Genomic DNA, 11,035 nt, shown 5'->3' with positions numbered 1-11,035 from the left:
TACTTGCGTGAATATTAGTGCGTGATTTCGCCCTAACAAGTTTTTGGCGCCGCTGCCGGGGACTCGGCGTATTTGTTTAGTTTATGTACTTACCATCATTGGTCATTAGGACTCAGTGATTAGGACGTAGTAGTTAATTATTGTTTTCGGTTGTGTTTCAGGTACTTTAGCAAGCGTTTATGCAAACTCGTTCTCGTGCTCGCAAGAGGACTTTAGATACAGCTGAGGAGACAGACGAAGTTCTTGATATTCCGGAGAAGTTAGATTTTGAGGATTCGGATTCAGGAACTGAGCAGAAAGAACCAGTAAACATGGAAGATCGTATTGTTCAAGCTAATCCAGCTCTTATGGATTTTTCTCGGCCTAAAATTGATGACATTCAGTCAAGCATCCTTCATCCGGCTATTCAAGCTAACACCTTTGAAATCAAGCCGGGCACTATTCAGATGGTGCAGAATTCTGTTTCTTTTGGAGGAGCGGCAACTGAAGACCCCAACATGCACATAAGGAATTTTTTCGAGATCTGCAGCACTTTTAAGTACAATGGCGTGACTGATGAGGCTATCAAGTTGAGGCTTTTCCCATTCTCACTGAGGGACAAGGCTAAAGACTGGTTACATTCTGAACCAGCTGGGTCCATCACTACGTGGCAAGATCTTGCACAAAAGTTTCCGGTGAAGTTTTATCTGATGGCAAAGACTGCTGCTATGAGGAGTGCTCTTACTCAGTTTGCGCAGCATCCTATAGAATCTATGTGCGAGGCTTGGGAACGCTACAAGGAAATGTTGAGAAAATGTCCACATCATGGAATGCCGGATTGGATGGTGATCACTGGTTTCTATAATGGTTTGGGGGCCCAATCTCGGCCCATGCTCGATGCAGCAGCTGGAGGCGCCTTATGGGCTAAAAGCTATACTGAGGCGTATAATCTTATAGAGACGATGGCTGCAAATGAGCATCAAAACCCAACTCAGAGGATGACGTCAGGCAAGGTAGCAGGTATTCTGGAAGTTGATGCAGCCACCGCTATTGCAGCCCAGCTCCAAGCGCTATCAATGAAGGTTGATTCTCTGGCTACATATGGAGTTAATCAAATAGCTATGGTTTGTGAGCTTTGTGCAGGTTCTCATGCTACGGATCAGTGTTCTCTTGTCAACGAATCTGTTCAGTATGTGAATAACTATCAGCGACAACAGCAGCCTGTGCCAGTAACCTATCATCCTAACAACAGAAATCATCCAAATTTCAGCTGGGAAAATAATCAGAATGCTATTCAGCCACCATATCAGCAAGGAGTGAGTAAACAGTTTAACCCACCTGGATTCCAGCAACCACAGCAGTATGCTACAAGGAAATCATATCCTCAACAGGGAAGTACAGCTGCACCTACTAGTGCTGATTTTGAGGAACTTAAGCTGTTATGCAAGAGTCAGGCGGTTTCTATCAAGACCTTGGAAAATCAAATCGGTCAATTAGCCAATGCAGTGCTCAATCGTCAACCTGGCACCCTTCCCAGTGACACGGAAATACCAGGCAGGAAGGAAGCTAAAGAGCAAGTCAAGGCTATTACCTTAAGGTCTGGAAAAGTTGCTGATGCTGAAAAGGCAAAAGAAGGAGAAGCTGAAATTAGAGATGAAGAATCTAAGCAAAAGGAGAAAGCGGCGGAGCCAAGGAAGACTACTGTTGAACACACTCTGCCTGAGGCTAATACAGGGGAGAAACAGCTCTATCCTCCACCACCTTTTCCTAAGAGATTGCAGCAACAAAAAGCTGGATAGACAGTTCGGGAAGTTTCTGGAGGTGTTCAAGAAACTTTACATCAATGTACCTTTCGCTGAGGCTCTGGAGCAAATACCTAGTTATGTGAAGTTTATGAAGACTATTCTTTCAAGGAAGATGAAACTGGATGACCTTGAAACCGTTGCTCTCACGGAAGAATGCAGCGCTGTTCTGCAGCAAAAGTTACCACCAAAACTGAAAGATCCAGGAAGCTTCACCATACCTTGCACCATTAGCAATCTGACTTTCGACAAGTGCCTTTGTGATTTGGGAGCAAGCATTAATCTGATGCCGTTGTCGATCTTTAAAAAGCTGGATCTGCCTGATCCAAAACCCACATACATGTCGCTACAATTGGCTGATCGTTCCATTACTTACCCAAGGGGCATAGTGGAGGATGTGTTCGTCAAGGTGGATAAGCTCTTCTTTCCTGTAGATTTTATTATTCTGGATTTTGAGGAAGATAAGAAGATTCCCATAATCTTGGGAAGGCCTTTCTTGGCTACTGGTCGTACCTTGATAGATGTGCAAAAAGGTGAACTTACTATGCGGGTACAAGATCAGGATGTGACCTTCAACGTATTCAAGGCAATGAAATTCCCTACAGAAGATGAGGAGTGCTTAAAAGTGGATGTGATTGATTCTGCGGTTACTTCAGAACTCGATCACATGCTAATGTCTGATGCATTGGAAAAGGCCTTAGTGGGGGATTTTGACAGCGATGATGAAGATGGCAACGAGCAATTATAATATCTGAACGCTTCTCCCTGGAAGCGAAAGCTGGACATACCATTTGAATCTCTTGGTACTTCTGACCTTAAGAATGCTGAAGGAAAGCTCAAACCATCAATAGAGGAAGCACCTACCTTGGAGCTCAAGCCATTACCTGAACACTTGAGGTATGCTTTTTTAGGTGATTCATCTACGTTACCTGTTATTATTTCATCTGACCTTTCAGGTAGTGAGGAAGACAAGCTCTTAAGGATTTTGAGAGAATTCAAATCGGCTATTGGATGGACCATAGCAGACATCAAGGGGATAAGTCCTTCATATTGTATGCATAAAATTCTGCTAGAGGAAGGTAGTAAGCCAACTGTGGAACAGCAGCGAAGACTGAATCCTATCATGAAGGAGGTGGTGAAGAAAGAAATTCTGAAATGGCTAGATGCATGCATTATTTATCCTATTTCTGACAGCTCGTGGGTGAGCCCCGTACAATGTGTACCTAAGAAAGGAGGTATCACTGTGGTCGCAAATGAAAAGAATGAGCTCATCCCCACTCGAACAGTTACAGGATGGAGAGTATGCATGGATTATAGAAAATTGAACAAAGCCACAAGGAAGGATCACTTCCCTCTTCCATTTATTGATCAGATGCTTGACAGGTTGGCGTGTCATGAGTATTTTTGTCCTCTGGATGGTTATTCAGGGTATAATCAGATTTGTATTGCACCAGAGGATCAGGAAAAGACTACCTTCACTTGTCCATTCGGCACGTTTGCTTTTCGCAGAGTTTCGTTTGGGTTATGTGGCGCCCCAGCCACTTTTCAGAGATGTATGATGGCTATATTCTCTGACATGATTGGAAATAATGTCGAAGTGTTCATGGATGACTTCTCCGTCTTTGGACATTCATATGATGAATGTTTGAATAATCTGCGCGCCGTACTCAAAAGATGCGTGGAAACTAATTTGGTGCTCAATTGGAAGAAATGTCATTTTATGGTGCGTGAAGGCATTATTCTTGGGCATAAGGTCTCTAACAAGGGTCTGGAGGTGGACAAGGCCAAGGTGGGAGTCATTGAAAATCTTCCCCCACCTAATTCTGTGAAAGGAATCCGTAGTTTTCTCGGTCATGCGGGTTTTTATCGGCGATTCATCAAGGACTTTTCAAAGATATCTAATCCGTTGTGCAATTTGCTTGAGAAAGATGTGCTTTTCAAATTTGATGATGAATGTTTGGCAGCATTCGAGACTCTCAAGAAGAGTTTGATCACTGCACCAGTTATTACAACACCAGATTGGACAGAACCGTTTGAGATGATGTGTGATGCGAGTGATTATGCGGTAGGTGCAGTTCTGGGACAGCGCAAGAAAAATCTCTTCCATGTGGTCTACTATGCGAGTAAGACTTTAAATGGGGCCCAATTGAACTACACCACTACTGAGAAGGAGCTTTTAGCTATAGTCTTTGGTTTTGAGAAATTTCGATCTTATCTACTTGGTACGAAAGTAACAGTATTCACTGATCATGCGGCTATTCGCTATCTAGTTTCCAAGAAGGATTCGAAGCCGAGACTCATTCGTTGGGTGCTTTTACTTCAGGAATTTGAGTTAGAGATCAAGGATAGGAAAGGTACTGAGAATCATAGCTGACCATCTCTCTAGGTTGGAGAATCACGATTCTACTTCACAAGATAGGACGTTAATCAATGAATCTTTTCCGGATGAGCAGTTGTTCGCAGTTCAGGAGGAAGAACCATGGTTTGCAGATATTGTAAACTATCTCGTCAGCAATGTAATGCCTCCTAATTTGACATCCGCTCAAAAGAAGAAGTTTCTGGATGAGGTGAAGTGGTATATGTGGGATGAACCATATTTGTTTAGACAGGGAGCTGACCAGATCATCAGGAGATGTATCCCGTTCTGTGAGACAGAGGGGATATTATGAGACTGCCATTCCACGGTTTATGGTGGACACTATGGTGGTGAGAAGATGGCAGCTCGTATTCTGCAAGCTGGTTTTTTTTGGCCTACTTTGTTCAAGGATGCTCATCAGTTTGTTTTAAGGTGTGATCGTTGCCAAAGAGTGGGAAATTTGACAAAGAAGGATGAGATGCCATTAAATGTGATGCTTGAAGTCGAGGTCTTTGATGTTTGGGGAATCGATTTCATGGGGCCTTTTATCTCGTCTTGCAATAATCAGTACATCTTGCTGGCAGTCGATTATGTCTCAAAATGGGTAGAAGTTAAAGCTTTACCGACAAATGATGCAAAGGCAGTGCTAAATTTTCTTCATAAGCAAATTTTCACAAGGTTTGGAACACCTCGGGTAATCATAAGTGATGAAGGATCGCATTTCTGCAACCGTAAGTTCACTTCTATGATGCAGCGTTATAATGTGAATCATCGAGTAGCTACTGCCTATCATCCGCAAACAAATGGTCAAGCGGAAGTGTCTAACAGAGAGATAAAGCGCATTCTAGAGAAGGTTGTTTGTCCGTCAAGGAAGGATTGGTCTTTAAAGCTCGATGAAGCTGTTTGGGCTTACAGAACAGCATACAAAACTCCACTTGGTATGTCACTGTTTCAGTTGGTGTACGGTAAGGGATGTCATCTACCTGCGGAGCTTGAGCATAAGGCCTACTGGGCATTGAAGAAGTTGAACCTGGATTTAGATGCAGCTGGTAAGAAAAGAATGCTTCAGCTTAATGAACTTGATGAATTTCGACTTCAAGCGTACGAGAATAACAAAATGTATAAGGAAAAGGTGAAGAGGTGGCACGATAGGAAGCTACATCCTAAGTTATTTGTGCTAGGGCAACAAGTTCTCTTATTCAACTCTCGGCTCCGACTTTTTCCTGGGAAGTTGAAATCAAGGTGGTCTGGACCTTTTATTGTCAAAACTGTGTTTCCACATGGAGCAGTGGAAATTTTTGAGAATGATCCGGACCAAGCATTCAAGGTTAACGGTCAGAGGTTGAAGCACTACTATGGGGACATGGCAAACCGAGAAGTGGTTAGTGCCATTTTGTTGACTACTTGAGAAGGGTACGAAACGTCATGCTAATGACGAAAAAGAAGCGCTGCGTGGGAGGCAACCCATGAAATGTTGTTACAGGAACCCTTAGAAGTTAATAACCTATCCAAAAACACAAAAAAATCAGAAAACAGGGGCTGAAAAAAAAATTCCAGTGACCCCCTGAGCGCCCGCTCAGCTTTGCTGAGCGACCGCGCAGCAAGCTGAGCGACCGCTCAGGGGTCGAGTACCAGAATTTTTTTTTACAGTTCAGAAAAAAAACAAAAAAAACAGTTGTAGCCCATAAACCCACGATTTGTTCCCACTACCCCATCATTTTAACCCTTAATTCCCAAACCCTAATCTAATCCACACCCTATATATACATACACCTATCCTACATATCTCCCACAAAATTACTACACTTAAACTCTCTCCCAAACACCAAAACTCAATTCTTACACATTTTTTTTCACGAATCAATGGCACCCAAGAGAGCACGCACTATTGACAGCAGCAGCACAGTTCCTACTGCTGATTCATCGAGGGGTACTACTGCAAGGCCTCGGTTAACTGACAGAGCTGCGGAGGAGGAGTACACTAGGCTTTTGGGGAAGCCGATTCTGAAGGAGAGAGGGTTTTTACCATCAGGGAGGGATGGTGAGTTGCTGCCCATAATTGCAAAGAAGGGGTGGATAGCTTTCTGCGAGTCACCCGAAGCAGTGCCGATGAGTGTGGTTCGCGAGTTCTATGCGAACGTGAAGGCCGAAAAGAATGGGTTTTCTGTGGTCCGAGGGCTGACAGTTGATTATCACCCTGCGGCGATTCGCCGTGTGATTGGACAGCGAGAGAGGAAGCCCGAGGAGGAGAACTGGAATGAAAAGTCTGCTGAGGACTTTGACTTGGATTTGATTTGTGCGACTCTCTGTCGGCCGGGCACAGTTTGGACCTTCAGGACCGGCACTAATGAGTATCATCACTTTCCGGCGATCGCCATGAACAGGTATGCCCGTGCATGGAATGCATTTATTTGTGCTAATATTTTGCCTTCTTCGCATGCACACGAGGTCACAGTTGAGAGAGCACAGTTGTTGTGGGGAATTCTGAATGAGGAGTACTATGTGGACCTTGGTGAGTTTATCTACCAAGGAATTCTGAAGTTTTTGAGGGGAGCAAAGCATATGAACATCCCTTATGCATCCACGGTTACGAAGCTATGCCAAGCAGTGGGAGTGAACTGGCCGGCTCATGAGCAGTTGCAGTTACCGGCAGCTCCGATTGATTCTGGCACTCTGAATGGGATGCAGGAGTGGACCGGTGGTGAGCCTGAGGAGCATGGGCTGGGTTATCGTCTTCCAGGAGGGCGTCCAGCACGAGGTGCTACTATGGCTAGGCCAGGGCGTGATGAGGCTGGTTCTTCGAGAGCTCAGGAGGGTGTTGGGTTGGCTGATGCTCAGTATAGGAGGCTTTCACGGCGGATGGATGCCATGTATGAGACGCAGAGCAGGTTTGCTCAGGAGCTCACCCTTGCGTTAGGGACTGCTTTTCGGGGCCTTGGAGCTGATATCCAGTGGCCAGTTTTTGGTGAGGACTCTGCATACCCGCCGCCTGATACTCCACCCACTGAGGGTGATGATGATGATGACTCCCTGTAGGTATACCCTGTGTTCCTTTCTACTACCTTCACTGAGGACAGTGAAGATTTTAAGTTTGGGGGTGGTAGTTAAGGAATATTGTGTGTGTGTCATATAGCTGCATATTCATGATAGTTTAGTTCATATAGTTGCATAATTTATGACATATAGTTTTTTTTGTTATGTATGTCATGTAGCTCATGCATTTACCATGATCCCTTTTGCAATGATTTATCGACTGAATTGTGATATTGATGCGAGTGTAGTGATAGCATTAAAGTGATATTAAGTCGTGTAGGTTGATATGCATGCTAGAAACACTTGTAATTCCACTAAGTCTTAGAGAATGCATAAGGGCTAGATTGTTGTTATGATTTGGTTGTTTTCGAGGTCAATCTACTTATTATGCTTAGAATTCGATAATAGGTTCTTAGTGATAAAGGCATGAAAAAGAAAAAAAATTGGAGAAAAAAAATGGAATTTGTTGCTAGTTGTGGCTAGGCGTCAAATGGCTAGTAGCCGGCTCGCATATGGTGCGAGTAGTCTAGGGTTGAGCAAGATGGAGCGAAACGCACTTGCTCAGAAGTTATAAAAAAAATAAATTAGTTTATGCATAATTGATCTAGAGTGGGCTCTTTGGTATTCGAGTTATTAAGTTCTTAGGGGACTTTGTGCCTAGTGACCTAAGGCTTTTAGAGTCTGGGATCCGCTAACCTAACGCTCGTTACATGGATACCATTGTATAAGTCTTTTGTGGACCTCACTCATTACACGGTCAAATAAGCATTTATGTTGTGAATAAAAAGCACGATTCCGTAATAAGCTCCAGAATTCTTGTTGTGTTGTATATCACTTTGTGCCTAGAATTTTTATTCTTTGTATAATCATTGGATTGCCTTTAGGATAGTCTAGTCATAATAATTGGTCTAGTTCCGAAGCATATATGTTAAGCGATTGCACACACCACGTTCTGGCTGTATGTCCGTTTGCATGAGTTTATTGATCTTTAGTTGTCTAACTGCATTCGTTAAGATGTTGCAATTTGGTTGGTTAATCGTAGTAAGGGGGATCGCTGCATTTTCATATAGATTGCATTCATGCATGTTTTTTTTATTTGTTTTTGAGTCTGTGACGCTTGAGGACAGGCATCGATTTAAGTTTGGGGGTGTGATAAGTGGCATTTTATACCACTTAGAACGTCTTAAAATGGCTTAAATTGGTGTCTTGAAATCAAGTATTTTGTGTATTTGATGCGTTTTCTAGTGTTTATGCATTTCAGGGTATTAGTTGCATTTCAGGGGAGGAATCATCAAGAATAAGCCTTGGCATGTCTTCACCATTGCGAAAGGAAAGAAACGGGCAGATTACGGCGAAGAAACGGAGCAAAATCAGATTTTTTCCAGTAGAGGTCTGAGCGCCCGCTCAGCATTGCTGAGCGGACCGCGCAGCAAGCTGAGCGCCCGCTCAGCTATGCTGAGCGGCCGTGCAGGGTCGGGGAAAAAAATATATTATTTCAGGACTTCTACTTCTGTTTGGTTTCCACTTCTATGTAATCTGAGTTTTATGGGACTATTATATAAGTAGATTTGAGAACGTTTTCACAAGGGGGTATTGAAGAAGATCGTGTTTTTACGCAAGGAGCGAAGGAGATAAGGAAGAAGACCGATTTAGCACACCGAAACGAAGAGGAAGCATATCTTCTTGTGATTCTTGTTTCGTTGTAACGTTGGATGCTAGTTTTCTTGCTTTGAACTTATTTACTCTTGTGACTTACTCTGTTTTAATATAATTCGTTTAAGTTATTATTTTCTTGTGTTTGTTTATCATGATTTCATATGAACCATGATGACGATAAGTGCTATTATGGGCTAATCCTGATCATGGGGTTGCAACGGATTTATCATGGAATTCTTTAGTTAATTGTTTAATACTGTAGTGTGTAATGATTGTATGATATCTAGTATTGGTTGTGCGTAGTCGTCTTATATGCGTCGCGAACATATAAGATAGGGTGTTAATCTCTTGTGAAGCGACGGTGGATCTTGAGATTTAGAACTTGCCATGCTAGCATAGGTTCATGTACGTTGTGCATGATTAGTGGGTAACTCTAACAGTTTTATTTGCCCTATATAATCAAAAGGAATAACTTGTGCTTAAATCGTTGTGTTGTCAATTTCTGTAGACATATAGGAACTCAACATAATTGATGACTATTCAACTTCTATCTTAATTGTGGATGCTTGGTAGAATGGTATTATTACAATGAAAGTTGGCTTTTATCAGTTTCGTGTTATTCGATTAATATCATCACTGTCACATGCTGAAGGTAATAACAAAGGCTATTGAAGGAAGTAATAATGAAGTTGTGATCTCATGAGTGTTTTATTGTTGATAAATTGAAGTGTTAGTTAAGTGATTAATTAAGTAGTTAATTGTAGTTAATATTTAATCAACAATTTTAAGTGTTAATGTCTTAACATTGAGAAGTAACCATACATTGGTGAGTGAGTTTAATTAGACAATAATTAGTCGGAGTCTCTGTGGGAACGAACTAGAAAGTATTCTATATTACTTGCGAACGCGTATACTTGCGTGAATATTAGTGCGTGATTTCGCCCTAACAGTATCTTCAAACCTTTATTATCTCCAGGTTGTCGTACTGTTAGGAATATATGTGCATTAGTTTGATGATATGTTTAACAAAACACTTAAGTAGAAAGCCAGTGTTTGTAGCCTCAACGGATAAGACCAGTTTGGTTATCCGTTGATGGTGTAGCTTTACTTAGAAATAAGTCTAGTGTTGTAGCCATTTCAGTCTCTGAATTTGAGATATAATTCTTAAATGTTGAGGGAAATTATAAGTCATGTTGACTACTAGAGGATATGCAGATAGGAAGGCCAATTGTAAGTATTTCATGCCTTGTAATTTTGTATAAATGAAATGGTGTCACGGATAACTTAAAGACCTTCAACGGATGAGAAACAAAGCTTCAACGGATGTCTCTAAAGCTTCAACGGATAACATCCTTCAACGGATGAGTGCATCAACGGATAGAGCTTCAACTGCTAACACATCAACGGATAAAAGCCATCAACGGATGAAGGCTTCAACGGATGTTCTGTTAAATAGCAGTTGACAAGTGGTAGTTGTACCTACAAACAGAGGCACATGGGTTGACAGAGACAACTGAGATGTGGAAGCCTAATTCAGGAACATCAGAAAAAGCATCCGTTCTACTCTAGTATAAAGAGGCAATAGTCAACAATGCACTGGAGTAAAATGGAGAAGAACCAAGTGGAGAACTTATTTTATTGTACTTTTTATCTTTGTCTTCACTTGTAAACTTGGTGATATATAAACCAAGTAGCAGCTAGTAATTAGATAAGAATTTTTCCAGAGCTGTTTAGAAAAATCTTGAGAGAAAAATTATCTAGTTGTACTAGGACGCAGCTGTGATCAACTTCTTGAATCACAGATTTTCTGAAATACCATCTCTGGTGGAACAACAATCCACCAGAAAAGTTTTTAAGGTCTGTTGTGTTCTTTACGTTAGTGTTTGAATATATATCTGTCTGTATTAGCTTAAAACAATTCATACACTTGTTTGTCTTAAACACATAGCCTTTGAAACTGCTCAAAAACTTGAAAAAGTTTTGAGATTTACATTCAACCCCCCTTCTGTAAATCTCATTGTTAGTCCACTAGGAATAACAATTGGTATCAGAGCAAGCTCTTGACACACAAAGAGTTTAAAGATCTTGGAAACTAACAAAGATGAGTAAGAAGGATATTGGAGTAAAAATCCCAGTTCTTGACAAAGACAGTTATCACCATTGGAAGGTGAAAATGCACCTTCATCTACTCTCCCCAAGATGAAGTTAT

At 41.8% G+C, this 11,035-nt stretch overlaps 1 non-coding gene across 1 annotated transcript; it reads right to left on the bottom strand.

Moving 5' to 3' along the window:
- Positions 1 to 704: 704 nt before the first annotated feature.
- LOC141698812 (small nucleolar RNA R71) lies at positions 705 to 811 on the bottom strand. Its single transcript, XR_012565313.1, has one exon. It is a non-coding gene; the product is annotated as a small nucleolar RNA R71 (small nucleolar RNA).
- Positions 812 to 11,035: the final 10,224 nt, after the last annotated feature.

This window comes from Apium graveolens, chromosome 11 (assembly GCF_009905375.1).
Source record: "Apium graveolens cultivar Ventura chromosome 11, ASM990537v1, whole genome shotgun sequence".
NCBI lineage: Eukaryota > Viridiplantae > Streptophyta > Magnoliopsida > Apiales > Apiaceae > Apium > Apium graveolens.
This window is presented reverse-complemented; position numbering and strand designations above follow the sequence as displayed.